Source organism: Lithobates pipiens, unplaced genomic scaffold (assembly GCF_037356315.1).
Source record: "Lithobates pipiens isolate NorthernLeopardFrog02 unplaced genomic scaffold, aLitPip1_a1.2 Scaffold_25, whole genome shotgun sequence".
NCBI lineage: Eukaryota > Metazoa > Chordata > Amphibia > Anura > Ranidae > Lithobates > Lithobates pipiens.
Window position 1 is genome coordinate 230941983 of NW_027507787.1, and position 26866 is coordinate 230968848.

Here is a 26866-nt window from a genome sequence, read left to right on the forward strand (position 1 = left end):
GTACAGGTCGGCCTTAGGTTATTGGGGCTCCAAATTTGCACCATAGGTGCTAAAGAGTCTCCCCTGCAAGTGTGCAAAGTTTTGGCTGGTTTTCACCAAGTGGTTCCCCAGAAACAGGAGCTCAATGTCAGTCACTTTGATCACATTTTGCTTCTAGCTGGCCAGAGATCTGTCTGGCATGACCCCCCCACCTCGGCACCCCCCCTCAGGGGGAGGGGTGCCGAGGTGGGGGGTCCACCCGCAACTCGATGGTACACCAGTATAGAAGGTTTCCCTGTAATGGGAGTTCAAAGTTCAAAAGTTGGTTCAATTGGAGCGCAACTTGAAATGGTCATATTTCCTGAACCATAGATGGTATTGATTCACTTTTTTCGGCTCCATGTAGTCGAGGGTCTTGGGAGTATGCATGCAAAGTTTGGGGCCCATGGGACCTAAAACGGGGGAGCAATCGGGTCCCAAACATGGCCAGTTTTCACATAGGAACCAATGCTAAAATTTGATGTCCTGGGGTACCGTTTTTGGGAAGTCAGTACAGGTCGGCCTTAGGTTATTGGGGCTCCAAATTTGCACCATAGGTGCTAAAGAGTCTCCCCTGCAAGTGTGCAAAGTTTTGGCTGGTTTTCACCACGTGGTTCCCCAGAAACAGGAGCTCAATGTCAGTCACTTTAATCACATGTTGCTTCTAGCTGGCCAGAGATCTGTCTGGCATGACCCCCCCACCTCCGCACCCCCCCCCCTCAGAGGGGGGGTGCCGAGGTGGGGTGTCCACCCGCAACTCGATGGTACACCAGTATAGAAGGTTTCCCTGTAATCGGAGTTCAAAGTTCAAAAGTTGGTTCAATTGGAGCTCAACTTGAAACGGTCATATTTCCTGAACCATAGATGGTATTGATTCACTTTTTTCAGCTCCATGTAGTCGAGGGTCTTGGGAGTATGCATGCAAAGTTTGGGGCCCATGGGACCTAAAACGGGGGAGCAATCGGGTCCCAAACATGGTCAGTTTTCACATAGGAATCAATGCTAAAATTTGATGTCCTGGGGTACCGTTTTTGGGAAGTCAGTACAGGTCGGCCTTAGGTTATTGGGGCTCCAAATTTGCACCATAGGTGCTAAAGAGTCTCCCCTGCAAGTGTGCAAAGTTTTGGCTGGTTTTCACCACGTGGTTCCCCAGAAACAGGAGCTCAATGTCAGTCACTTTGATCACATTTTGCTTCTAGCTGGCCAGAGATCTGTCTGGCATGACCCCCCCACCTCGGCACCCCCCCTCAGGGGGGGGGGGTGCCGAGGTGGGGGGTCCACCCGCAACTCGATGGTACACCAGTATAGAAGGTTTCCCTGTAATGGGAGTTCAAAGTTCAAAAGTTGGTTCAATTGGAGCGCAACTTGAAACGGTCATATTTCCTGAACCATAGATGGTATTGATTCACTTTTTTCGGCTCCATGTAGTCGAGGGTCTTGGGAGTATGCATGCAAAGACTGGGGCCCATGGGACCTAAAACGGGGGAGCAATCGGGTCCCAAACATGGCCAGTTTTCACATAGGAACCAATGCTAAAATTTGATGTCCTTGGGTACCGTTTTTGGGAAGTCAGTACAGGTCGGCCTTAGGTTATTGGGGCTCCAAATTTGCACCATAGGTGCTAAAGAGTCTCCCCTGCAAGTGTGCAAAGTTTTGGCTGGTTTTCACCACGTGGTTCCCCAGACACAGGAGCTCAATGTCAGTCACTTTGATCACATTTTGCTTCTAGCTGGCCAGAGATCTGTCTGGCATGACCCCCCCACCTCGGCACCCCCCCCCTCAGGGGGGAGGGTGCCAAGGTGAGGGGTCCACCCGCAACTCGATGGTACACCAGTATAGAAGGTTTCCCTGTAATGGGAGTTCAAAGTTCAAAAGTTGGTTCAATTGGAGCTCAACTTGAAACGGTCATATTTCCTGAACCATAGATGGTATTGATTCACTTTTTTCGGCTCCATGTAGTCGAGGGTCTTGGGAGTATGCATGCAAAGTTTGGGGCCCATGGGACCTAAAACGGGGGAGCAATTGGGTCCCAAACATGGTCAGTTTTCACATAGGAACCAATGCTAAAATTTGATGTCCTGGGGTACTGTTTTTGGGAAGTCAGTACAGGTCGGCCTTAGGTTATTGGGGCTCCAAATTTGCACCATAGGTGCTAAAGAGTCTCCCCTGCAAGTGTGCAAAGTTTTGGCTGGTTTTCACCACGTGGTTCCCCAGAAACAGGAGCTCAATGTCAGTCACTTTGATCACATTTTGCTTCTAGCTGGCCAGAGATCTGTCTGGCATGACCCCCCCACCTCGGCACCCCCCCTCAGGGGGGGGGGGGTGCCGAGGTGGGGGGTCCACCCGCAACTCGATGGTACACCAGTATAGAAGGTTTCCCTGTAATGGGAGTTCAAAGTTCAAAAGTTGGTTCAATTGGAGCGCAACTTGAAACGGTCATATTTCCTGAACCATAGATGGTATTGATTCACTTTTTTCGGCTCCATGTAGTCGAGGGTCTTGGGAGTATGCATGCAAAGACTGGGGCCCATGGGACCTAAAACGGGGGAGCAATCGGGTCCCAAACATGGCCAGTTTTCACATAGGAACCAATGCTAAAATTTGATGTCCTTGGGTACCGTTTTTGGGAAGTCAGTACAGGACGGCCTTAGGTTATTGGGGCTCCAAATTTGCACCATAGGTGCTAAAGAGTCTCCCCTGCAAGTGTGCAAAGTTTTGGCTGGTTTTCACCACGTGGTTCCCCAGACACAGGAGCTCAATGTCAGTCACTTTGATCACATTTTGCTTCTAGCTGGCCAGAGATCTGTCTGGCATGACCCCCCCACCTCGGCACCCCCCCCTCAGGGGGGAGGGTGCCAAGGTGGGGGGTCCACCCGCAACTCGATGGTACACCAGTATAGAAGGTTTCCCTGTAATGGGAGTTCAAAGTTCAAAAGTTGGTTCAATTGGAGCTCAACTTGAAACGGTCATATTTCCTGAACCATAGATGGTATTGATTCACTTTTTTCGGCTCCATGTAGTCGAGGGTCTTGGGAGTATGCATGCAAAGTTTGGGGCCCATGGGACCTAAAACGGGGGAGCAATCGGGTCCCAAACATGGTCAGTTTTCACATAGGAACCAATGCTAAAATTTGATGTCCTGGGGTACTGTTTTTGGGAAGTCAGTACAGGTCGGCCTTAGGTTATTGGGGCTCCAAATTTGCACCATAGGTGCTAAAGAGTCTCCCCTGCAAGTGTGCAAAGTTTTGGCTGGTTTTCACCACGTGGTTCCCCAGAAACAGGAGCTCAATGTCAGTCACTTTGATCACATTTTGCTTCTAGCTGGCCAGAGATCTGTCTGGCATGACCCCCCCACCTTGGCACCCCCTCCCCTCAGGGGGGGGTGTCGAGGTGGGGGGTCCACCCGCAACTCGATGGTACACCAGTATAGAAGGTTTCCCTGTAATGGGAGTTCAAAGTTCAAAAGTTGGTTCAATTGGAGCTCAACTTGAAACGGTCATATTTCCTGAACCATAGATGGTATTGATTCACTTTTTTCGGCTCCATGTAGTCGAGGGTCTTGGGAGTATGTATGCAAAGTTTGGGGCCCATAGGACCTAAAACGGGGGAGCAATTGGGTCCCAAACATGGCCAGTTTTCACATAGGAACCAATGCTAAAATTTTATGTCCTGGGGTACCGTTTTTGGGAAGTCAGTACAGGTCGGCCTTAGGTTATTGGGGCTCCAAATTTGCACCATAGGTGCTAAAGAGTCTCCCCTGCAAGTGTGCAAAGTTTTGGCTGGTTTTCACCACGTGGTTCCCCAGAAACAGGAGCTCAATGTCAGTCACTTTGATCACATTTTGCTTCTAGCTGGCCAGAGATCTGTCTGGCATGACCCCCCCCACCTCGGCACCCCCCCTCAGGGGGGGGGGTGCCGAGGTGGGGGGTCCACCCGCAACTCGATGGTACACCAGTATAGAAGGTTTCCCTGTAATGGGAGTTCAAAGTTCAAAAGTTGGTTCAATTGGAGCGCAACTTGAAATGGTCATATTTCCTGAACCATAGATGGTATTGATTCACTTTTTTCGGCTCCATGTAGTCGAGGGTCTTGGGAGTATGCATGCAAAGTTTGGGGCCCATGGGACCTAAAACGGGGGAGCAATCGGGTCCCAAACATGGTCAGTTTTCACATAGGAACCAATGCTAAAATTTGATGTCCTGGGGTACCGTTTTTGGGAAGTCAGTACAGGTCGGCCTTAGGTTATTGGGGCTCCAAATTTGCACCATAGGTGCTAAAGAGTCTCCCCTGCAAGTGTGCAAAGTTTTGGCTGGTTTTCACCACGTGGTTCCCCAAAAACAGGAGCTCAATGTCAGTCACTTTGATCACATTTTGCTTCTAGCTGGCCAGAGATCTGTCTGGCATGACCCCCCCACCTTGGCACCCCCTCCCCTCAGGGGGGGTGTCGAGGTGGGGGGTCCACCCGCAACTCGATGGTACACCAGTATAGAAGGTTTCCCTGTAATGGGAGTTCAAAGTTCAAAAGTTGGTTCAATTGGAGCTCAACTTGAAACGGTCATATTTCCTGAACCATAGATGGTATTGATTCACTTTTTTCGGCTCCATGTAGTCGAGGGTCTTGGGAGTATGCATGCAAAGTTTGGGGCCCATAGGACCTAAAACGGGGGAGCAATTGGGTCCCAAACATGGCCAGTTTTCACATAGGAACCAATGCTAAAATTTGATGTCCTGGGGTACCGTTTTTGGGAAGTCAGTACAGGTCGGCCTTAGGTTATTGGGGCTCCAAATTTGCACCATAGGTGCTAAAGAGTCTCCCCTGCAAGTGTGCAAAGTTTTGGCTGGTTTTCACCACGTGGTTCCCCAAAAACAGGAGCTCAATGTCAGTCACTTTGATCACATTTTGCTTCTAGCTGGCCAGAGATCTGTCTGGCATGACCCCCCCACCTTGGCACCCCCTCCCCTCAGGGGGGGGTGTCGAGGTGGGGGGTCCACCCGCAACTCGATGGTACACCAGTATAGAAGGTTTCCCTGTAATGGGAGTTCAAAGTTCAAAAGTTTGTTCAATTGGAGCTCAACTTGAAACGGTCATATTTCCTGAACCATAGATGGTATTGATTCACTTTTTTCGGCTCCATGTAGTCGAGAGACTTGGGAGTATGCATGCAAAGTTTGGGGCCCATAGGACCTAAAACGGGGGAGCAATCGGGTCCCAAACATGGTCAGTTTTCACATAGGAACCAATGCTAAAATTTGATGTCCTGGGGTACCGTTTTTGGGAAGTCAGTACAGGTCGGCCTTAGGTTATTGGGGCTCCAAATTTGCACCATAGGTGCTAAAGAGTCTCCCCTGCAAGTGTGCAAAGTTTTGGCTGTTTTTCACCACGTGGTTCCCCAGAAACAGGAGCTCAATGTCAGTCACTTTGATCACATTTTGCTTCTAGCTGGCCAGAGATCTGTCTGGCATGACCCCCCACCTCGGCACCCCCCCCTCAGAGGGGGGTCCACCCGCAACTCGATGGTACAACAGTATAGAAGGTTTCCCTGTAATGGGAGTTCAAAGTTCAAAAGTTGGTTCAATTGGAGCTCAACTTGAAACGGTCATATTTCCTGAACCATAGATAGTATTGATTCACTTTTTTCGGCTCCATGTAGTCGAGGGTCTTGGGAGTATGCATGCAAAGTTTGGGGCCCATGGGACCTAAAATGGGGGAGCAATCGGGTCCCAAACCTGGTCAGTTTTCACATAGGAACCAATGCTAAAATTTGATGTCCTGGGGTACCGTTTTTGGGAAGTCAGTACAGGTCGGCCTTAGGTTATTGGGGCTCCAAATTTGCACCATAGGTGCTAAAGAGTCTCCCCTGCAAGTGTGCAAAGTTTTGGCTGTTTTTCACCACGTGGTTCCCCAGAAACAGGAGCTCAATGTCAGTCACTTTGATCACATTTTGCTTCTAGCTGGCCAGAGATCTGTCTGGCATGACCCCCCACCTCGGCACCCCCCCCTCAGAGGGGGGGTGCCGAGGTGGGGGGTCCACCCGCAACTCAATGGTACACCAGTATAGAAGGTTTCCCTGTAATGGGAGTTCAAAGTTCAAAAGTTGGTTCAATTGGAGCTCAACTTGAAACGGTCATATTTCCTGAACCATAGATGGTATTGATTCACTTTTTTCGGCTCCATGTAGTCGAGGGTCTTGGGAGTATGCATGCAAAGACTGGGGCCCATGGGACCTAAAACGGGAGAGCAATCGGGTCCCAAACATGGTCAGTTTTCACATAGGAACCAATGCTAAAATTTGATGTCCTGGGGTACCGTTTATGGGAAGTCAGTACAGGTCGGCCTTAGGTTATTGGGGCTCCAAATTTGCACCATAGGTGCTAAAGAGTCTCCCCTGCAAGTGTGCAAAGTTTTGGCTGTTTTTCACCACGTGGTTCCCCAGAAACAGGAGCTCAATGTCAGTCACTTTGATCACATTTTGCTTCTAGCTGGCCAGAGATCTGTCTGGCATGACCCCCCACCTCGGCACCCCCCCCTCAGAGGGGGGTCCACCCGCAACTCGATGGTACAACAGTATAGAAGGTTTCCCTGTAATGGGAGTTCAAAGTTCAAAAGTTGGTTCAATTGGAGCTCAACTTGAAACGGTCATATTTCCTGAACCATAGATGGTATTGATTCACTTTTTTCGGCTCCATGTAGTCGAGGGTCTTGGGAGTATGCATGCAAAGTTTGGGGCCCATGGGACCTAAAACGGGGGAGCAATCGGGTCCCAAACATGGTCAGTTTTCACATAGGAACCAATGCTAAAATTTGATGTCCTGGGGTACCGTTTTTGGGAAGTCAGTACAGGTCGGCCTTAGGTTATTGGGGCTCCAAATTTGCACCATAGGTGCTAAAGAGTCTCCCCTGCAAGTGTGCAAAGTTTTGGCTGTTTTTCACCACGTGGTTCCCCAGAAACAGGAGCTCAATGTCAGTCACTTTGATCACATTTTGCTTCTAGCTGGCCAGAGATCTGTCTGGCATGACCCCCCACCTCGGCACCCCCCCCTCAGAGGGGGGGTGCCGAGGTGGGGGGTCCACCCGCAACTCAATGGTACACCAGTATAGAAGGTTTCCCTGTAATGGGAGTTCAAAGTTCAAAAGTTGGTTCAATTGGAGCTCAACTTGAAACGGTCATATTTCCTGAACCATAGATGGTATTGATTCACTTTTTTCGGCTCCATGTAGTCGAGGGTCTTGGGAGTATGCATGCAAAGACTGGGGCCCATGGGACCTAAAACGGGGGAGCAATCGGGTCCCAAACATGGCCAGTTTTCACATAGGAACCAATGCTAAAATTTTATGTCCTTGGGTACCGTTTTTGGGAAGTCAGTACAGGTCGGCCTTAGGTTATTGGGGCTCCAAATTTGCACCATAGGTGCTAAAGAGTCTCCCCTGCAAGTGTGCAAAGTTTTGGCTGGTTTTCACCACGTGGTTCCCCAGACACAGGAGCTCAATGTCAGTCACTTTGATCACATTTTGCTTCTAGCTGGCCAGAGATCTGTCTGGCATGACCCCCCCACCTTGGCACCCCCTCCCCTCAGGGGGGGGTGTCGAGGTGGGGGGTCCACCCGCAACTCGATGGTACACCAGTATAGAAGGTTTCCCTGTAATGGGAGTTCAAAGTTCAAAAGTTGGTTCAATTGGAGCTCAACTTGAAACGGTCATATTTCCTGAACCATAGATGGTATTGATTCACTTTTTTCGGCTCCATGTAGTCGAGGGTCTTGGGAGTATGTATGCAAAGTTTGGGGCCCATAGGACCTAAAACGGGGGAGCAATTGGGTCCCAAACATGGCCAGTTTTCACATAGGAACCAATGCTAAAATTTTATGTCCTGGGGTACCGTTTTTGGGAAGTCAGTACAGGTCGGCCTTAGGTTATTGGGGCTCCAAATTTGCACCATAGGTGCTAAAGAGTCTCCCCTGCAAGTGTGCAAAGTTTTGGCTGGTTTTCACCACGTGGTTCCCCAAAAACAGGAGCTCAATGTCAGTCACTTTGATCACATTTTGCTTCTAGCTGGCCAGAGATCTGTCTGGCATGACCCCCCCACCTTGGCACCCCCTCCCCTCAGGGGGGGGTGTCGAGGTGGGGGGTCCACCCGCAACTCGATGGTACACCAGTATAGAAGGTTTCCCTGTAATGGGAGTTCAAAGTTCAAAAGTTTGTTCAATTGGAGCTCAACTTGAAACGGTCATATTTCCTGAACCATAGATGGTATTGATTCACTTTTTTCGGCTCCATGTAGTCGAGAGACTTGGGAGTATGCATGCAAAGTTTGGGGCCCATAGGACCTAAAACGGGGGAGCAATTGGGTCCCAAACATGGCCAGTTTTCACATAGGAACCAATGCTAAAATTTGATGTCCTGGGGTACCGTTTTTGGGAAGTCAGTACAGGTCGGCCTTAGGTTATTGGGGCTCCAAATTTGCACCATAGGTGCTAAAGAGTCTCCCCTGCAAGTGTGCAAAGTTTTGGCTGGTTTTCACCACGTGGTTCCCCAGAAACAGGAGCTCAATGTCAGTCACTTTGATCATATTTTGCTTCTAGCTGGCCAGAGATCTGTCTGGCATGACCCCCCCACCTCGGCACCCCCCCCCTCAGAGGGGGGGTGCCGAGGTGGGGGGTCCACCCGCAACTCGATGGTACAACAGTATAGAAGGTTTCCCTGTAATGGGAGTTCAAAGTTCAAAAGTTGGTTCAATTGGAGCTCAACTTGAAACGGTCATATTTCCTGAACCATAGATGGTATTGATTCACTTTTTTCGGCTCCATGTAGTCGAGGGTCTTGGGAGTATGCATGCAAAGTTTGGGGCCCATAGGACCTAAAACGGGGGAGCAATTGGGTCCCAAACATGGCCAGTTTTCACATAGGAACCAATGCTAAAATTTTATGTCCTGGGGTACCGTTTTTGGGAAGTCAGTACAGGTCGGCCTTAGGTTATTGGGGCTCCAAATTTGCACCATAGGTGCTAAAGAGTCTCCCCTGCAAGTGTGCAAAGTTTTGGCTGGTTTTCACCACGTGGTTCCCCAAAAACAGGAGCTCAATGTCAGTCACTTTGATCACATTTTGCTTCTAGCTGGCCAGAGATCTGTCTGGCATGACCCCCCCACCTTGGCACCCCCTCCCCTCAGGGGGGGGTGTCGAGGTGGGGGGTCCACCCGCAACTCGATGGTACACCAGTATAGAAGGTTTCCCTGTAATGGGAGTTCAAAGTTCAAAAGTTGGTTCAATTGGAGCTCAACTTGAAACGGTCATATTTCCTGAACCATAGATGGTATTGATTCACTTTTTTCGGCTCCATGTAGTCGAGAGACTTGGGAGTATGCATGCAAAGTTTGGGGCCCATAGGACCTAAAACGGGGGAGCAATTGGGTCCCAAACATGGCCAGTTTTCACATAGGAACCAATGCTAAAATTTGATGTCCTGGGGTACCGTTTTTGGGAAGTCAGTACAGGTCGGCCTTAGGTTATTGGGGCTCCAAATTTGCACCATAGGTGCTAAAGAGTCTCCCCTGCAAGTGTGCAAAGTTTTGGCTGGTTTTCACCACGTGGTTCCCCAGAAACAGGAGCTCAATGTCAGTCACTTTGATCACATTTTGCTTCTAGCTGGCCAGAGATCTGTCTGGCATGACCCCCCCACCTCGGCACCCCCCCCCTCAGAGGGGGGGTGCCGAGGTGGGGGGTCCACCCGCAACTCGATGGTACAACAGTATAGAAGGTTTCCCTGTAATGGGAGTTCAAAGTTCAAAAGTTGGTTCAATTGGAGCTCAACTTGAAACGGTCATATTTCCTGAACCATAGATGGTATTGATTCACTTTTTTCGGCTCCATGTAGTCGAGGGTCTTGGGAGTATGCATGCAAAGTTTGGGGCCCATGGGACCTAAAACGGGGGAGCAATCGGGTCCCAAACATGGTCAGTTTTCACATAGGAACCAATGCTAAAATTTGATGTCCTGGGGTACCGTTTTTGGGAAGTCAGTACAGGTCGGCCTTAGGTTATTGGGGCTCCAAATTTGCACCATAGGTGCTAAAGAGTCTCCCCTGCAAGTGTGCAAAGTTTTGGCTGTTTTTCACCACGTGGTTCCCCAGAAACAGGAGCTCAATGTCAGTCACTTTGATCACATTTTGCTTCTAGCTGGCCAGAGATCTGTCTGGCATGACCCCCCACCTCGGCACCCCCCCCTCAGAGGGGGGGTGCCGAGGTGGGGGGTCCACCCGCAACTCGATGGTACAACAGTATAGAAGGTTTCCCTGTAATGGGAGTTCAAAGTTCAAAAGTTGGTTCAATTGGAGCTCAACTTGAAACGGTCATATTTCCTGAACCATAGATGGTATTGATTCACTTTTTTCGGCTCCATGTAGTCGAGGGTCTTGGGAGTATGCATGCAAAGTTTGGGGCCCATGGGACCTAAAACGGGGGAGCAATCGGGTCCCAAACATGGTCAGTTTTCACATAGGAACCAATGCTAAAATTTGATGTCCTGGGGTACCGTTTTTGGGAAGTCAGTACAGGTCGGCCTTAGGTTATTGGGGCTCCAAATTTGCACCATAGGTGCTAAAGAGTCTCCCCTGCAAGTGTGCAAAGTTTTGGCTGGTTTTCACCACGTGGTTCCCCAGAAACAGGAGCTCAATGTCAGTCACTTTGATCACATTTTGCTTCTAGCTGGCCAGAGATCTGTCTGGCATGACCCCCCCACCTCGGCACCCCCCCCTCAGAGGGGGGGTGCCGAGGTGGGGGGTCCACCCGCAACTCGATGGTACAACAGTATAGAAGGTTTCCCTGTAATGGGAGTTCAAAGTTCAAAAGTTGGTTCAATTGGAGCTCAACTTGAAACGGTCATATTTCCTGAACCATAGATGGTATTGATTCACTTTTTTCGGCTCCATGTAGTCGAGGGTCTTGGGAGTATGCATGCAAAGTTTGGGGCCCATGGGACCTAAAACGGGGGAGCAATCGGGTCCCAAACATGGTCAGTTTTCACATAGGAACCAATGCTAAAATTTGATGTCCTGGGGTACCGTTTTTGGGAAGTCAGTACAGGTCGGCCTTAGGTTATTGGGGCTCCAAATTTGCACCATAGGTGCTAAAGAGTCTCCCCTGCAAGTGTGCAAAGTTTTGGCTGTTTTTCACCACGTGGTTCCCCAGAAACAGGAGCTCAATGTCAGTCACTTTGATCACATTTTGCTTCTAGCTGGCCAGAGATCTGTCTGGCATGACCCCCCACCTCGGCACCCCCCCCTCAGAGGGGGGGTGCCGAGGTGGGGGGTCCACCCGCAACTCGATGGTACAACAGTATAGAAGGTTTCCCTGTAATGGGAGTTCAAAGTTCAAAAGTTGGTTCAATTGGAGCTCAACTTGAAACGGTCATATTTCCTGAACCATAGATGGTATTGATTCACTTTTTTCGGCTCCATGTAGTCGAGGGTCTTGGGAGTATGCATGCAAAGTTTGGGGCCCATGGGACCTAAAACGGGGGAGCAATCGGGTCCCAAACCTGGTCAGTTTTCACATAGGAACCAATGCTAAAATTTGATGTCCTGGGGTACCGTTTTTGGGAAGTCAGTACAGGTCGGCCTTAGGTTATTGGGGCTCCAAATTTGCACCATAGGTGCTAAAGAGTCTCCCCTGCAAGTGTGCAAAGTTTTGGCTGTTTTTCACCACGTGGTTCCCCAGAAACAGGAGCTCAATGTCAGTCACTTTGATCACATTTTGCTTCTAGCTGGCCAGAGATCTGTCTGGCATGACCCCCCACCTCGGCACCCCCCCTCAGAGGGGGGGTGCCGAGGTGGGGGGTCCACCCGCAACTCAATGGTACACCAGTATAGAAGGTTTCCCTGTAATGGGAGTTCAAAGTTCAAAAGTTGGTTCAATTGGAGCTCAACTTGAAACGGTCATATTTCCTGAACCATAGATGGTATTGATTCACTTTTTTCGGCTCCATGTAGTCGAGGGTCTTGGGAGTATGCATGCAAAGACTGGGGCCCATGGGACCTAAAACGGGGGAGCAATCGGGTCCCAAACATGGCCAGTTTTCACATAGGAACCAATGCTAAAATTTTATGTCCTTGGGTACCGTTTTTGGGAAGTCAGTACAGGTCGGCCTTAGGTTATTGGGGCTCCAAATTTGCACCATAGGTGCTAAAGAGTCTCCCCTGCAAGTGTGCAAAGTTTTGGCTGGTTTTCACCACGTGGTTCCCCAGACACAGGAGCTCAATGTCAGTCACTTTGATCACATTTTGCTTCTAGCTGGCCAGAGATCTGTCTGGCATGACCCCCCCACCTCGGCACCCCCCCTCAGGGGAAGGGGTGCCGAGGTGGGGGGTCCACCCGCAACTCGATGGTACACCAGTATAGAAGGTTTCCCTGTAATGGGAGTTCAAAGTTCAAAAGTTGGTTCAATTGGAGCGCAACTTGAAATGGTCATATTTCCTGAACCATAGATGGTATTGATTCACTTTTTTCGGCTCCATGTAGTCGAGGGTCTTGGGAGTATGCATGCAAAGTTTGGGGCCCATAGGACCTAAAACGGGGGAGCAATTGGGTCCCAAACATGGCCAGTTTTCACATAGGAACCAATGCTAAAATTTGATGTCCTGGGGTACTGTTTTTGGGAAGTCAGTACAGGTCGGCCTTAGGTTATTGGGGCTCCAAATTTGCACCATAGGTGCTAAAGAGTCTCCCCTGCAAGTGTGCAAAGTTTTGGCTGGTTTTCACCACGTGGTTCCCCAAAAACAGGAGCTCAATGTCAGTCACTTTGATCACATTTTGCTTCTAGCTGGCCAGAGATCTGTCTGGCATGACCCCCCCACCTTGGCACCCCCTCCCCTCAGGGGGGGGTGTCGAGGTGGGGGGTCCACCCGCAACTCGATGGTACACCAGTATAGAAGGTTTCCCTGTAATGGGAGTTCAAAGTTCAAAAGTTTGTTCAATTGGAGCTCAACTTGAAACGGTCATATTTCCTGAACCATAGATGGTATTGATTCACTTTTTTCGGCTCCATGTAGTCGAGGGTCTTGGGAGTATGCATGCAAAGTTTGGGGCCCATGGGACCTAAAACGGGGGAGCAATCGGGTCCCAAACATGGTCAGTTTTCACATAGGAACCAATGCTAAAATTTGATGTCCTGGGGTACCGTTTTTGGGAAGTCAGTACAGGTCGGCCTTAGGTTATTGGGGCTCCAAATTTGCACCATAGGTGCTAAAGAGTCTCCCCTGCAAGTGTGCAAAGTTTTGGCTGTTTTTCACCACGTGGTTCCCCAGAAACAGGAGCTCAATGTCAGTCACTTTGATCACATTTTGCTTCTAGCTGGCCAGAGATCTGTCTGGCATGACCCCCCACCTCGGCACCCCCCCCTCAGAGGGGGGGTGCCGAGGTGGGGGGTCCACCCGCAACTCGATGGTACAACAGTATAGAAGGTTTCCCTGTAATGGGAGTTCAAAGTTCAAAAGTTGGTTCAATTGGAGCTCAACTTGAAACGGTCATATTTCCTGAACCATAGATGGTATTGATTCACTTTTTTCGGCTCCATGTAGTCGAGGGTCTTGGGAGTATTATGCAAAGTTTGGGGCCCATAGGACCTAAAACGGGGGAGCAATTGGGTCCCAAACATGGCCAGTTTTCACATAGGAACCAATGCTAAAATTTGATGTCCTTGGGTACCGTTTTTGGGAAGTGAGTACAGGACGGCCTTAGGTTATTGGGGCTCCAAATTTGCACCATAGGTGCTAAAGAGTCTCCCCTGCAAGTGTGCAAAGTTTTGGCTGGTTTTCACCACGTGGTTCCCCAGACACAGGAGCTCAATGTCAGTCACTTTGATCACATTTTGCTTCTAGCTGGCCAGAGATCTGTCTGGCATGACCCCCCCACCTCGGCACCCCCCCCCCCCCCCCTCAGGGGGGAGGGTGCCAAGGTGAGGGGTCCACCCGCAACTCGATGGTACACCAGTATAGAAGGTTTCCCTGTAATGGGAGTTCAAAGTTCAAAAGTTGGTTCAATTGGAGCTCAACTTGAAACGGTCATATTTCCTGAACCATAGATGGTATTGATTCACTTTTTTCGGCTCCATGTAGTCGAGGGTCTTGGGAGTATGCATGCAAAGTTTGGGGCCCATGGGACCTAAAACGGGGGAGCAATCGGGTCCCAAACATGGTCAGTTTTCACATAGGAACCAATGCTAAAATTTGATGTCCTGGGGTACTGTTTTTGGGAAGTCAGTACAGGTCGGCCTTAGGTTATTGGGGCTCCAAATTTGCACCATAGGTGCTAAAGAGTCTCCCCTGCAAGTGTGCAAAGTTTTGGCTGGTTTTCACCACGTGGTTCCCCAGAAACAGGAGCTCAATGTCAGTCACTTTGATCACATTTTGCTTCTAGCTGGCCAGAGATCTGTCTGGCATGACCCCCCCACCTCGGCACCCCCCCTCAGGGGGGGGGGGTGCCGAGGTGGGGGGTCCACCCGCAACTCGATGGTACACCAGTATAGAAGGTTTCCCTGTAATGGGAGTTCAAAGTTCAAAAGTTGGTTCAATTGGAGCGCAACTTGAAATGGTCATATTTCCTGAACCATAGATGGTATTGATTCACTTTTTTCGGCTCCATGTAGTCGAGGGTCTTGGGAGTATGCATGCAAAGACTGGGGCCCATGGGACCTAAAACGGGGGAGCAATCGGGTCCCAAACATGGCCAGTTTTCACATAGGAACCAATGCTAAAATTTGATGTCCTTGGGTACCGTTTTTGGGAAGTCAGTACAGGACGGCCTTAGGTTATTGGGGCTCCAAATTTGCACCATAGGTGCTAAAGAGTCTCCCCTGCAAGTGTGCAAAGTTTTGGCTGGTTTTCACCACGTGGTTCCCCAGACACAGGAGCTCAATGTCAATCACTTTGATCACATTTTGCTTCTAGCTGGCCAGAGATCTGTCTGGCATGACCCCCCCACCTCGGCACCCCCCCTCAGGGGGGAGGGTGCCAAGGTGGGGGGTCCACCCGCAACTCGATGGTACACCAGTATAGAAGGTTTCCCTGTAATGGGAGTTCAAAGTTCAAAAGTTGGTTCAATTGGAGCTCAACTTGAAACGGTCATATTTCCTGAACCATAGATGGTATTGATTCACTTTTTTCGGCTCCATGTAGTCGAGGGTCTTGGGAGTATGCATGCAAAGTTTGGGGCCCATGGGACCTAAAACGGGGGAGCAATCGGGTCCCAAACATGGTCAGTTTTCACATAGGAACCAATGCTAAAATTTGATGTCCTGGGGTACTGTTTTTGGGAAGTCAGTACAGGTCGGCCTTAGGTTATTGGGGCTCCAAATTTGCACCATAGGTGCTAAAGAGTCTCCCCTGCAAGTGTGCAAAGTTTTGGCTGGTTTTCACCACGTGGTTCCCCAGACACAGGAGCTCAATGTCAGTCACTTTGATCACATTTTGCTTCTAGCTGGCCAGAGATCTGTCTGGCATGACCCCCCCACCTCGGCACCCCCCCCTCAGGGGGGAGGGTGCCAAGGTGGGGGGTCCACCCGCAACTCGATGGTACACCAGTATAGAAGGTTTCCCTGTAATGGGAGTTCAAAGTTCAAAAGTTGGTTCAATTGGAGCTCAACTTGAAACGGTCATATTTCCTGAACCATAGATGGTATTGATTCACTTTTTTCGGCTCCATGTAGTCGAGGGTCTTGGGAGTATGCATGCAAAGTTTGGGGCCCATGGGACCTAAAACGGGGGAGCAATCGGGTCCCAAACATGGTCAGTTTTCACATAGGAACCAATGCTAAAATTTGATGTCCTGGGGTACTGTTTTTGGGAAGTCAGTACAGGTCGGCCTTAGGTTATTGGGGCTCCAAATTTGCACCATAGGTGCTAAAGAGTCTCCCCTGCAAGTGTGCAAAGTTTTGGCTGGTTTTCACCACGTGGTTCCCCAGAAACAGGAGCTCAATGTCAGTCACTTTGATCACATTTTGCTTCTAGCTGGCCAGAGATCTGTCTGGCATGACCCCCCCACCTTGGCACCCCCTCCTCTCAGGGGGGGGTGTCGAGGTGGGGGGTCCACCCGCAACTCGATGGTACACCAGTATAGAAGGTTTCCCTGTAATGGAAGTTCAAAGTTCAAAAGTTGGTTCAATTGGAGCTCAACTTGAAACGGTCATATTTCCTGAACCATAGATGGTATTGATTCACTTTTTTCGGCTCCATGTAGTCGAGGGTCTTGGGAGTATGCATGCAAAGTTTGGGGCCCATAGGACCTAAAACGGGGGAGCAATTGGGTCCCAAACATGGCCAGTTTTCACATAGGAACCAATGCTAAAATTTGATGTCCTGGGGTACCGTTTTTAGGAAGTCAGTACAGGTCGGCCTTAGGTTATTGGGGCTCCAAATTTGCACCATAGGTGCTAAAGAGTCTCCCCTGCAAGTGTGCAAAGTTTTGGCTGGTTTTCACCACGTGGTTCCCCAAAAACAGGAGCTCAATGTCAGTCACTTTGATCACATTTTGCTTCTAGCTGGCCAGAGATCTGTCTGGCATGACCCCCCCACCTTGGCACCCCCTCCCCTCAGGGGGGGGTGTCGAGGTGGGGGGTCCACCCGCAACTCGATGGTACACCAGTATAGAAGGTTTCCCTGTAATGGGAGTTCAAAGTTCAAAAGTTGGTTCAATTGGAGCTCAACTTGAAACGGTCATATTTCCTGAACCATAGATGGTATTGATTCACTTTTTTCGGCTCCATGTAGTCGAGGGTCTTGGGAGTATGTATGCAAAGTTTGGGGCCCATAGGACCTAAAACGGGGGAGCAATTGGGTCCCAAACATGGCCAGTTTTCACATAGGAACCAATGCTAAAATTTGATGTCCTGGGGTACCGTTTTTGGGAAGTCAGTACAGGTCGGCCTTAGGTTATTGGGGCTCCAAATTTGCACCATAGGTGCTAAAGAGTCTCCCCTGCAAGTGTGCAAAGTTTTGGCTGGTTTTCACCACGTGGTTCCCCAAAAACAGGAGCTCAATGTCAGTCACTTTGATCACATTTTGCTTCTAGCTGGCCAGAGATCTGTCTGGCATGACCCCCCCACCTTGGCACCCCCTCCCCTCAGGGGGGGGTGTCGAGGTGGGGGGTCCACCCGCAACTCGATGGTACACCAGTATAGAAGGTTTCCCTGTAATGGGAGTTCAAAGTTCAAAAGTTTGTTCAATTGGAGCTCAACTTGAAACGGTCATATTTCCTGAACCATAGATGGTATTGATTCACTTTTTTCGGCTCCATGTAGTCGAGAGACTTGGGAGTATGCATGCAAAGTTTGGGGCCCATAGGACCTAAAACGGGGGAGCAATTGGGTCCCAAACATGGCCAGTTTTCACATAGGAACCAATGCTAAAATTTGATGTCCTGGGGTACCGTTTTTGGGAAGTCAGTACAGGTCGGCCTTAGGTTATTGGGGCTCCAAATTTGCACCATAGGTGCTAAAGAGTCTCCCCTGCAAGTGTGCAAAGTTTTGGCTGGTTTTCACCACGTGGTTCCCCAGAAACAGGAGCTCAATGTCAGTCACTTTGATCACATTTTGCTTCTAGCTGGCCAGAGATCTGTCTGGCATGACCCCCCCACCTCGGCACCCCCCCCCCTCAGAGGGGGGGTGCCGAGGTGGGGGGTCCACCCGCAACTCGATGGTACAACAGTATAGAAGGTTTCCCTGTAATGGGAGTTCAAAGTTCAAAAGTTGGTTCAATTGGAGCTCAACTTGAAACGGTCATATTTCCTGAACCATAGATGGTATTGATTCACTTTTTTCGGCTCCATGTAGTCGAGGGTCTTGGGAGTATGCATGCAAAGTTTGGGGCCCATGGGACCTAAAACGGGGGAGCAATCGGGTCCCAAACATGGCCAGTTTTCACATAGGAACCAATGCTAAAATTTGATGTCCTGGGGTACCGTTTTTGGGAAGTCAGTACAGGTCGGCCTTAGGTTATTGGGGCTCCAAATTTGCACCATAGGTGCTAAAGAGTCTCCCCTGCAAGTGTGCAAAGTTTTGGCTGTTTTTCACCACGTGGTTCCCCAGAAACAGGAGCTCAATGTCAGTCACTTTGATCACATTTTGCTTCTAGCTGGCCAGAGATCTGTCTGGCATGACCCCCCACCTCGGCACCCCCCCCTCAGAGGGGGGGTGCCGAGGTGGGGGGTCCACCCGCAACTCGATGGTACAACAGTATAGAAGGTTTCCCTGTAATGGGAGTTCAAAGTTCAAAAGTTGGTTCAATTGGAGCTCAACTTGAAACGGTCATATTTCCTGAACCATAGATGGTATTGATTCACTTTTTTCGGCTCCATGTAGTCGAGGGTCTTGGGAGTATGCATGCAAAGTTTGGGGCCCATGGGACCTAAAACGGGGGAGCAATCGGGTCCCAAACATGGTCAGTTTTCACATAGGAACCAATGCTAAAATTTGATGTCCTGGGGTACCGTTTTTGGGAAGTCAGTACAGGTCGGCCTTAGGTTATTGGGGCTCCAAATTTGCACCATAGGTGCTAAAGAGTCTCCCCTGCAAGTGTGCAAAGTTTTGGCTGGTTTTCACCACGTGGTTCCCCAGAAACAGGAGCTCAATGTCAGTCACTTTGATCACATTTTGCTTCTAGCTGGCCAGAGATCTGTCTGGCATGACCCCCCCACCTCGGCACCCCCCCCCTCAGAGGGGGGGTGCCGAGGTGGGGGGTCCACCCGCAACTCGATGGTACAACAGTATAGAAGGTTTCCCTGTAATGGGAGTTCAAAGTTCAAAAGTTGGTTCAATTGGAGCTCAACTTGAAACGGTCATATTTCCTGAACCATAGATGGTATTGATTCACTTTTTTCGGCTCCATGTAGTCGAGGGTCTTGGGAGTATGCATGCAAAGTTTGGGGCCCATGGGACCTAAAACGGGGGAGCAATCGGGTCCCAAACATGGTCAGTTTTCACATAGGAACCAATGCTAAAATTTGATGTCCTGGGGTACCGTTTTTGGGAAGTCAGTACAGGTCGGCCTTAGGTTATTGGGGCTCCAAATTTGCACCATAGGTGCTAAAGAGTCTCCCCTGCAAGTGTGCAAAGTTTTGGCTGTTTTTCACCACGTGGTTCCCCAGAAACAGGAGCTCAATGTCAGTCACTTTGATCACATTTTGCTTCTAGCTGGCCAGAGATCTGTCTGGCATGACCCCCCACCTTGGCACCCCCCCCTCAGAGGGGGGGTGCCGAGGTGGGGGGTCCACCCGCAACTCGATGGTACAACAGTATAGAAGGTTTCCCTGTAATGGGAGTTCAAAGTTCAAAAGTTGGTTCAATTGGAGCTCAACTTGAAACGGTCATATTTCCTGAACCATAGATGGTATTGATTCACTTTTTTCGGCTCCATGTAGTCGAGGGTCTTGGGAGTATGCATGCAAAGACTGGGGCCCATGGGACCTAAAACGGGGGAGCAATCGGGTCCCAAACATGGCCAGTTTTCACATAGGAACCAATGCTAAAATTTTATGTCCTTGGGTACCGTTTTTGGGAAGTCAGTACAGGTCGGCCTTAGGTTATTGGGGCTCCAAATTTGCACCATAGGTGCTAAAGAGTCTCCCCTGCAAGTGTGCAAAGTTTTGGCTGGTTTTCACCACGTGGTTCCCCAGACACAGGAGCTCAATGTCAGTCACTTTGATCACATTTTGCTTCTAGCTGGCCAGAGATCTGTCTGGCATGACCCCCCCACCTCGGCACCCCCCCTCAGGGGAAGGGGTGCCGAGGTGGGGGGTCCACCCGCAACTCGATGGTACACCAGTATAGAAGGTTTCCCTGTAATGGGAGTTCAAAGTTCAAAAGTTGGTTCAATTGGAGCGCAACTTGAAATGGTCATATTTCCTGAACCATAGATGGTATTGATTCACTTTTTTCGGCTCCATGTAGTCGAGGGTCTTGGGAGTATGCATGCAAAGTTTGGGGCCCATAGGACCTAAAACGGGGGAGCAATTGGGTCCCAAACATGGCCAGTTTTCACATAGGAACCAATGCTAAAATTTGATGTCCTGGGGTACTGTTTTTGGGAAGTCAGTACAGGTCGGCCTTAGGTTATTGGGGCTCCAAATTTGCACCATAGGTGCTAAAGAGTCTCCCCTGCAAGTGTGCAAAGTTTTGGCTGGTTTTCACCACGTGGTTCCCCAAAAACAGGAGCTCAATGTCAGTCACTTTGATCACATTTTGCTTCTAGCTGGCCAGAGATCTGTCTGGCATGACCCCCCCACCTTGGCACCCCCTCCCCTCAGGGGGGGGTGTCGAGGTGGGGGGTCCACCCGCAACTCGATGGTACACCAGTATAGAAGGTTTCCCTGTAATGGGAGTTCAAAGTTCAAAAGTTTGTTCAATTGGAGCTCAACTTGAACCGGTCATATTTCCTGAACCATAGATGGTATTGATTCACTTTTTTCGGCTCCATGTAGTCGAGAGTCTTGGGAGTATGCATGCAAAGTTTGGGGCCCATAGGACCTAAAACGGGGGAGCAATTGGGTCCCAAACATGGCCAGTTTTCACATAGGAACCAATGCTAAAATTTGATGTCCTGGGGTACCGTTTTTGGGAAGTCAGTACAGGTCGGCCTTAGGTTATTGGGGCTCCAAATTTGCACCATAGGTGCTAAAGAGTCTCCCCTGCAAGTGTGCAAAGTTTTGGCTGGTTTTCACCACGTGGTTCCCCAGAAACAGGAGCTCAATGTCAGTCACTTTGATCACATTTTGCTTCTAGCTGGCCAGAGATCTGTCTGGCATGACCCCCCCCACCTCGGCACCCCCCCCTCAGAGGGGGGGTGCCGAGGTGGGGGGTCCACCCGCAACTCGATGGTACAACAGTATAGAAGGTTTCCCTGTAATGGGAGTTCAAAGTTCAAAAGTTGGTTCAATTGGAGCTCAACTTGAAACGGTCATATTTCCTGAACCATAGATGGTATTGATTCACTTTTTTCGGCTCCATGTAGTCGAGGGTCTTGGGAGTATGCATGCAAAGTTTGGGGCCCATGGGACCTAAAACGGGGGAGCAATCGGGTCCCAAACATGGTCAGTTTCACATAGGAACCAATGCTAAAATTTGATGTCCTGGGGTACCGTTTTTGGGAAGTCAGTACAGGTCGGCCTTAGGTTATTGGGGCTCCAAATTTGCACCATAGGTGCTAAAGAGTCTCCCCTGCAAGTGTGCAAAGTTTTGGCTGTTTTTCACCACGTGGTTCCCCAGAAACAGGAGCTCAATGTCAGTCACTTTGATCACATTTTGCTTCTAGCTGGCCAGAGATCTGTCTGGCATGACCCCCCACCTCGGCACCCCCCCCTCAGAGGGGGGGTGCCGAGGTGGGGGGTCCACCCGCAACTCGATGGTACAACAGTATAGAAGGTTTCCCTGTAATGGGAGTTCAAAGTTCAAAAGTTGGTTCAATTGGAGCTCAACTTGAAACGGTCATATTTCCTGAACCATAGATGGTATTGATTCACTTTTTTCGGCTCCATGTAGTCGAGGGTCTTGGGAGTATTATGCAAAGTTTGGGGCCCATAGGACCTAAAACGGGGGAGCAATTGGGTCCCAAACATGGCCAGTTTTCACATAGGAACCAATGCTAAAATTTGATGTCCTTGGGTACCGTTTTTGGGAAGTCAGTACAGGACGGCCTTAGGTTATTGGGGCTCCAAATTTGCACCATAGGTGCTAAAGAGTCTCCCCTGCAAGTGTGCAAAGTTTTGGCTGGTTTTCACCACGTGGTTCCCCAGACACAGGAGCTCAATGTCAGTCACTTTGATCACATTTTGCTTCTAGCTGGCCAGAGATCTGTCTGGCATGACCCCCCCACCTCGGCACCCCCCCCCTCAGGGGGGAGGGTGCCAAGGTGAGGGGTCCACCCGCAACTCGATGGTACACCAGTATAGAAGGTTTCCCTGTAATGGGAGTTCAAAGTTCAAAAGTTGGTTCAATTGGAGCTCAACTTGAAACGGTCATATTTCCTGAACCATAGATGGTATTGATTCACTTTTTTCGGCTCCATGTAGTCGAGGGTCTTGGGAGTATGCATGCAAAGTTTGGGTCCCATGGGACCTAAAACGGGGGAGCAATCGGGTCCCAAACATGGTCAGTTTTCACATAGGAACCAATGCTAAAATTTGATGTCCTGGGGTACTGTTTTTGGGAAGTCAGTACAGGTCGGCCTTAGGTTATTGGGGCTCCAAATTTGCACCATAGGTGCTAAAGAGTCTCCCCTGCAAGTGTGCAAAGTTTTGGCTGGTTTTCACCACGTGGTTCCCCAGAAACAGGAGCTCAATGTCAGTCACTTTGATCACATTTTGCTTCTAGCTGGCCAGAGATCTGTCTGGCATGACCCCCCCACCTCGGCACCCCCCCTCAGGGGGGGGGGGTGCCGAGGTGGGGGGTCCACCCGCAACTCGATGGTACACCAGTATAGAAGGTTTCCCTGTAATGGGAGTTCAAAGTTCAAAAGTTGGTTCAATTGGAGCGCAACTTGAAATGGTCATATTTCCTGAACCATAGATGGTATTGATTCACTTTTTTCGGCTCCATGTAGTCGAGGGTCTTGGGAGTATGCATGCAAAGACTGGGGCCCATGGGACCTAAAACGGGGGAGCAATCGGGTCCCAAACATGGCCAGTTTTCACATAGGAACCAATGCTAAAATTTGATGTCCTTGGGTACCGTTTTTGGGAAGTCAGTACAGGACGGCCTTAGGTTATTGGGGCTCCAAATTTGCACCATAGGTGCTAAAGAGTCTCCCCTGCAAGTGTGCAAAGTTTTGGCTGGTTTTCACCACGTGGTTCCCCAGACACAGGAGCTCAATGTCAGTCACTTTGATCACATTTTGCTTCTAGCTGGCCAGAGATCTGTCTGGCATGACCCCCCCACCTCGGCACCCCCCCCTCAGGGGGGAGGGTGCCAAGGTGGGGGGTCCACCCGCAACTCGATGGTACACCAGTATAGAAGGTTTCCCTGTAATGGGAGTTCAAAGTTCAAAAGTTGGTTCAATTGGAGCTCAACTTGAAACGGTCATATTTCCTGAACCATAGATGGTATTGATTCACTTTTTTCGGCTCCATGTAGTCGAGGGTCTTGGGAGTATGCATGCAAAGTTTGGGGCCCATGGGACCTAAAACGGGGGAGCAATCGGGTCCCAAACATGGTCAGTTTTCACATAGGAACCAATGCTAAAATTTGATGTCCTGGGGTACTGTTTTTGGGAAGTCAGTACAGGTCGGCCTTAGGTTATTGGGGCTCCAAATTTGCACCATAGGTGCTAAAGAGTCTCCCCTGCAAGTGTGCAAAGTTTTGGCTGGTTTTCACCACGTGGTTCCCCAGAAACAGGAGCTCAATGTCAGTCACTTTGATCACATTTTGCTTCTAGCTGGCCAGAGATCTGTCTGGCATGACCCCCCCACCTTGGCACCCCCTCCCCTCAGGGGGGGGTGTCGAGGTGGGGGGTCCACCCGCAACTCGATGGTACACCAGTATAGAAGGTTTCCCTGTAATGGGAGTTCAAAGTTCAAAAGTTGGTTCAATTGGAGCTCAACTTGAAACGGTCATATTTCCTGAACCATAGATGGTATTGATTCACTTTTTTCGGCTCCATGTAGTCGAGGGTCTTGGGAGTATGTATGCAAAGTTTGGGGCCCATAGGACCTAAAACGGGGGAGCAATTGGGTCCCAAACATGGCCAGTTTTCACATAGGAACCAATGCTAAAATTTTATGTCCTGGGGTACCGTTTTTGGGAAGTCAGTACAGGTCGGCCTTAGGTTATTGGGGCTCCAAATTTGCACCATAGGTGCTAAAGAGTCTCCCCTGCAAGTGTGCAAAGTTTTGGCTGGTTTTCACCACGTGGTTCCCCAGAAACAGGAGCTCAATGTCAGTCACTTTGATCACATTTTGCTTCTAGCTGGCCAGAGATCTGTCTGGCATGACCCCCCCACCTCGGCACCCCCCCTCAGGGGAAGGGGTGCCGAGGTGGGGGGTCCACCCGCAACTCGATGGTACACCAGTATAGAAGGTTTCCCTGTAATGGGAGTTCAAAGTTCAAAAGTTGGTTCAATTGGAGCGCAACTTGAAATGGTCATATTTCCTGAACCATAGATGGTATTGATTCACTTTTTTCGGCTCCATGTAGTCGAGGGTCTTGGGAGTATGCATGCAAAGTTTGGGGCCCATGGGACCTAAAACGGGGGAGCAATCGGGTCCCAAACATGGCCAGTTTTCACATAGGAACCAATGCTAAAATTTTATGTCCTGGGGTACCGTTTTTGGGAAGTCAGTACAGGTCGGCCTTAGGTTATTGGGGCTCCAAATTTGCACCATAGGTGCTAAAGAGTCTCCCCTGCAAGTGTGCAAAGTTTTGGCTGGTTTTCACCACGTGGTTCCCCAGAAACAGGAGCTCAATGTCAGTCACTTTGATCACATTTTGCTTCTAGCTGGCCAGAGATCTGTCTGGCATGACCCCCCCACCTCGGCACCCCCCCTCAGGGGAAGGGGTGCCGAGGTGGGGGGTCCACCCGCAACTCGATGGTACACCAGTATAGAAGGTTTCCCTGTAATGGGAGTTCAAAGTTCAAAAGTTGGTTCAATTGGAGCGCAACTTGAAATGGTCATATTTCCTGAACCATAGATGGTATTGATTCACTTTTTTCGGCTCCATGTAGTCGAGGGTCTTGGGAGTATGCATGCAAAGTTTGGGGCCCATGGGACCTAAAACGGGGGAGCAATCGGGTCCCAAACATGGTCAGTTTTCACATAGGAACCAATGCTAAAATTTGATGTCCTGGGGTACTGTTTTTGGGAAGTCAGTACAGGTCGGCCTTAGGTTATTGGGGCTCCAAATTTGCACCATAGGTGCTAAAGAGTCTCCCCTGCAAGTGTGCAAAGTTTTGGCTGGTTTTCACCACGTGGTTCCCCAGAAACAGGAGCTCAATGTCAGTCACTTTGATCACATTTTGCTTCTAGCTGGCCAGAGATCTGTCTGGCATGACCCCCCCACCTTGGCACCCCCTCCCCTCAGGGGGGGTGTCGAGGTGGGGGGTCCACCCGCAACTCGATGGTACACCAGTATAGAAGGTTTCCCTGTAATGGGAGTTCAAAGTTCAAAAGTTGGTTCAATTGGAGCTCAACTTGAAACGGTCATATTTCCTGAACCATAGATGGTATTGATTCACTTTTTTCGGCTCCATGTAGTCGAGAGTCTTGGGAGTATGCATGCAAATTTTGGGGCCCATAGGACCTAAAACGGGGGAGCAATTGGGTCCCAAACATGGCCAGTTTTCACATAGGAACCAATGCTAAAATTTGATGTCCTGGGGTACCGTTTTTGGGAAGTCAGTACAGGTCGGCCTTAGGTTATTGGGGCTCCAAATTTGCACCATAGGTGCTAAAGAGTCTCCCCTGCAAGTGTGCAAAGTTTTGGCTGGTTTTCACCACGTGGTTCCCCAGAAACAGGAGCTCAATGTCAGTCACTTTGATCACATTTTGCTTCTAGCTGGCCAGAGATCTGTCTGGCATGACCCCCCCACCTCGGCACCCCCCCCCTCAGAGGGGGGGTGCCGAGGTGGGGGGTCCACCCGCAACTCGATGGTACAACAGTATAGAAGGTTTCCCTGTAATGGGAGTTCAAAGTTCAAAAGTTGGTTCAATTGGAGCTCAACTTGAAACGGTCATATTTCCTGAACCATAGATGGTATTGATTCACTTTTTTCGGCTCCATGTAGTCGAGGGTCTTGGGAGTATGCATGCAAAGTTTGGGGCCCATGGGACCTAAAACGGGGGAGCAATCGGGTCCCAAACATGGTCAGTTTTCACATAGGAACCAATGCTAAAATTTTATGTCCTGGGGTACCGTTTTTGGGAAGTCAGTACAGGTCGGCCTTAGGTTATTGGGGCTCCAAATTTGCACCATAGGTGCTAAAGAGTCTCCCCTGCAAGTGTGCAAAGTTTTGGCTGGTTTTCACCACGTGGTTCCCCAGAAACAGGAGCTCAATGTCAGTCACTTTGATCACATTTTGCTTCTAGCTGGCCAGAGATCTGTCTGGCATGACCCCCCCACCTCGGCACCCCCCCTCAGGGGAAGGGGTGCCGAGGTGGGGGGTCCACCCGCAACTCGATGGTACACCAGTATAGAAGGTTTCCCTGTAATGGGAGTTCAAAGTTCAAAAGTTGGTTCAATTGGAGCGCAACTTGAAATGGTCATATTTCCTGAACCATAGATGGTATTGATTCACTTTTTTCGGCTCCATGTAGTCGAGGGTCTTGGGAGTATGCATGCAAAGTTTGGGGCCCATGGGACCTAAAACGGGGGAGCAATCGGGTCCCAAACATGGTCAGTTTTCACATAGGAACCAATGCTAAAATTTGATGTCCTGGGGTACTGTTTTTGGGAAGTCAGTACAGGTCGGCCTTAGGTTATTGGGGCTCCAAATTTGCACCATAGGTGCTAAAGAGTCTCCCCTGCAAGTGTGCAAAGTTTTGGCTGGTTTTCACCACGTGGTTCCCCAGAAACAGGAGCTCAATGTCAGTCACTTTGATCACATTTTGCTTCTAGCTGGCCAGAGATCTGTCTGGCATGACCCCCCCACCTTGGCACCCCCTCCCCTCAGGGGGGGTGTCGAGGTGGGGGGTCCACCCGCAACTCGATGGTACACCAGTATAGAAGGTTTCCCTGTAATGGGAGTTCAAAGTTCAAAAGTTTGTTCAATTGGAGCTCAACTTGAAACGGTCATATTTCCTGAACCATAGATGGTATTGATTCACTTTTTTCGGCTCCATGTAGTCGAGAGTCTTGGGAGTATGCATGCAAATTTTGGGG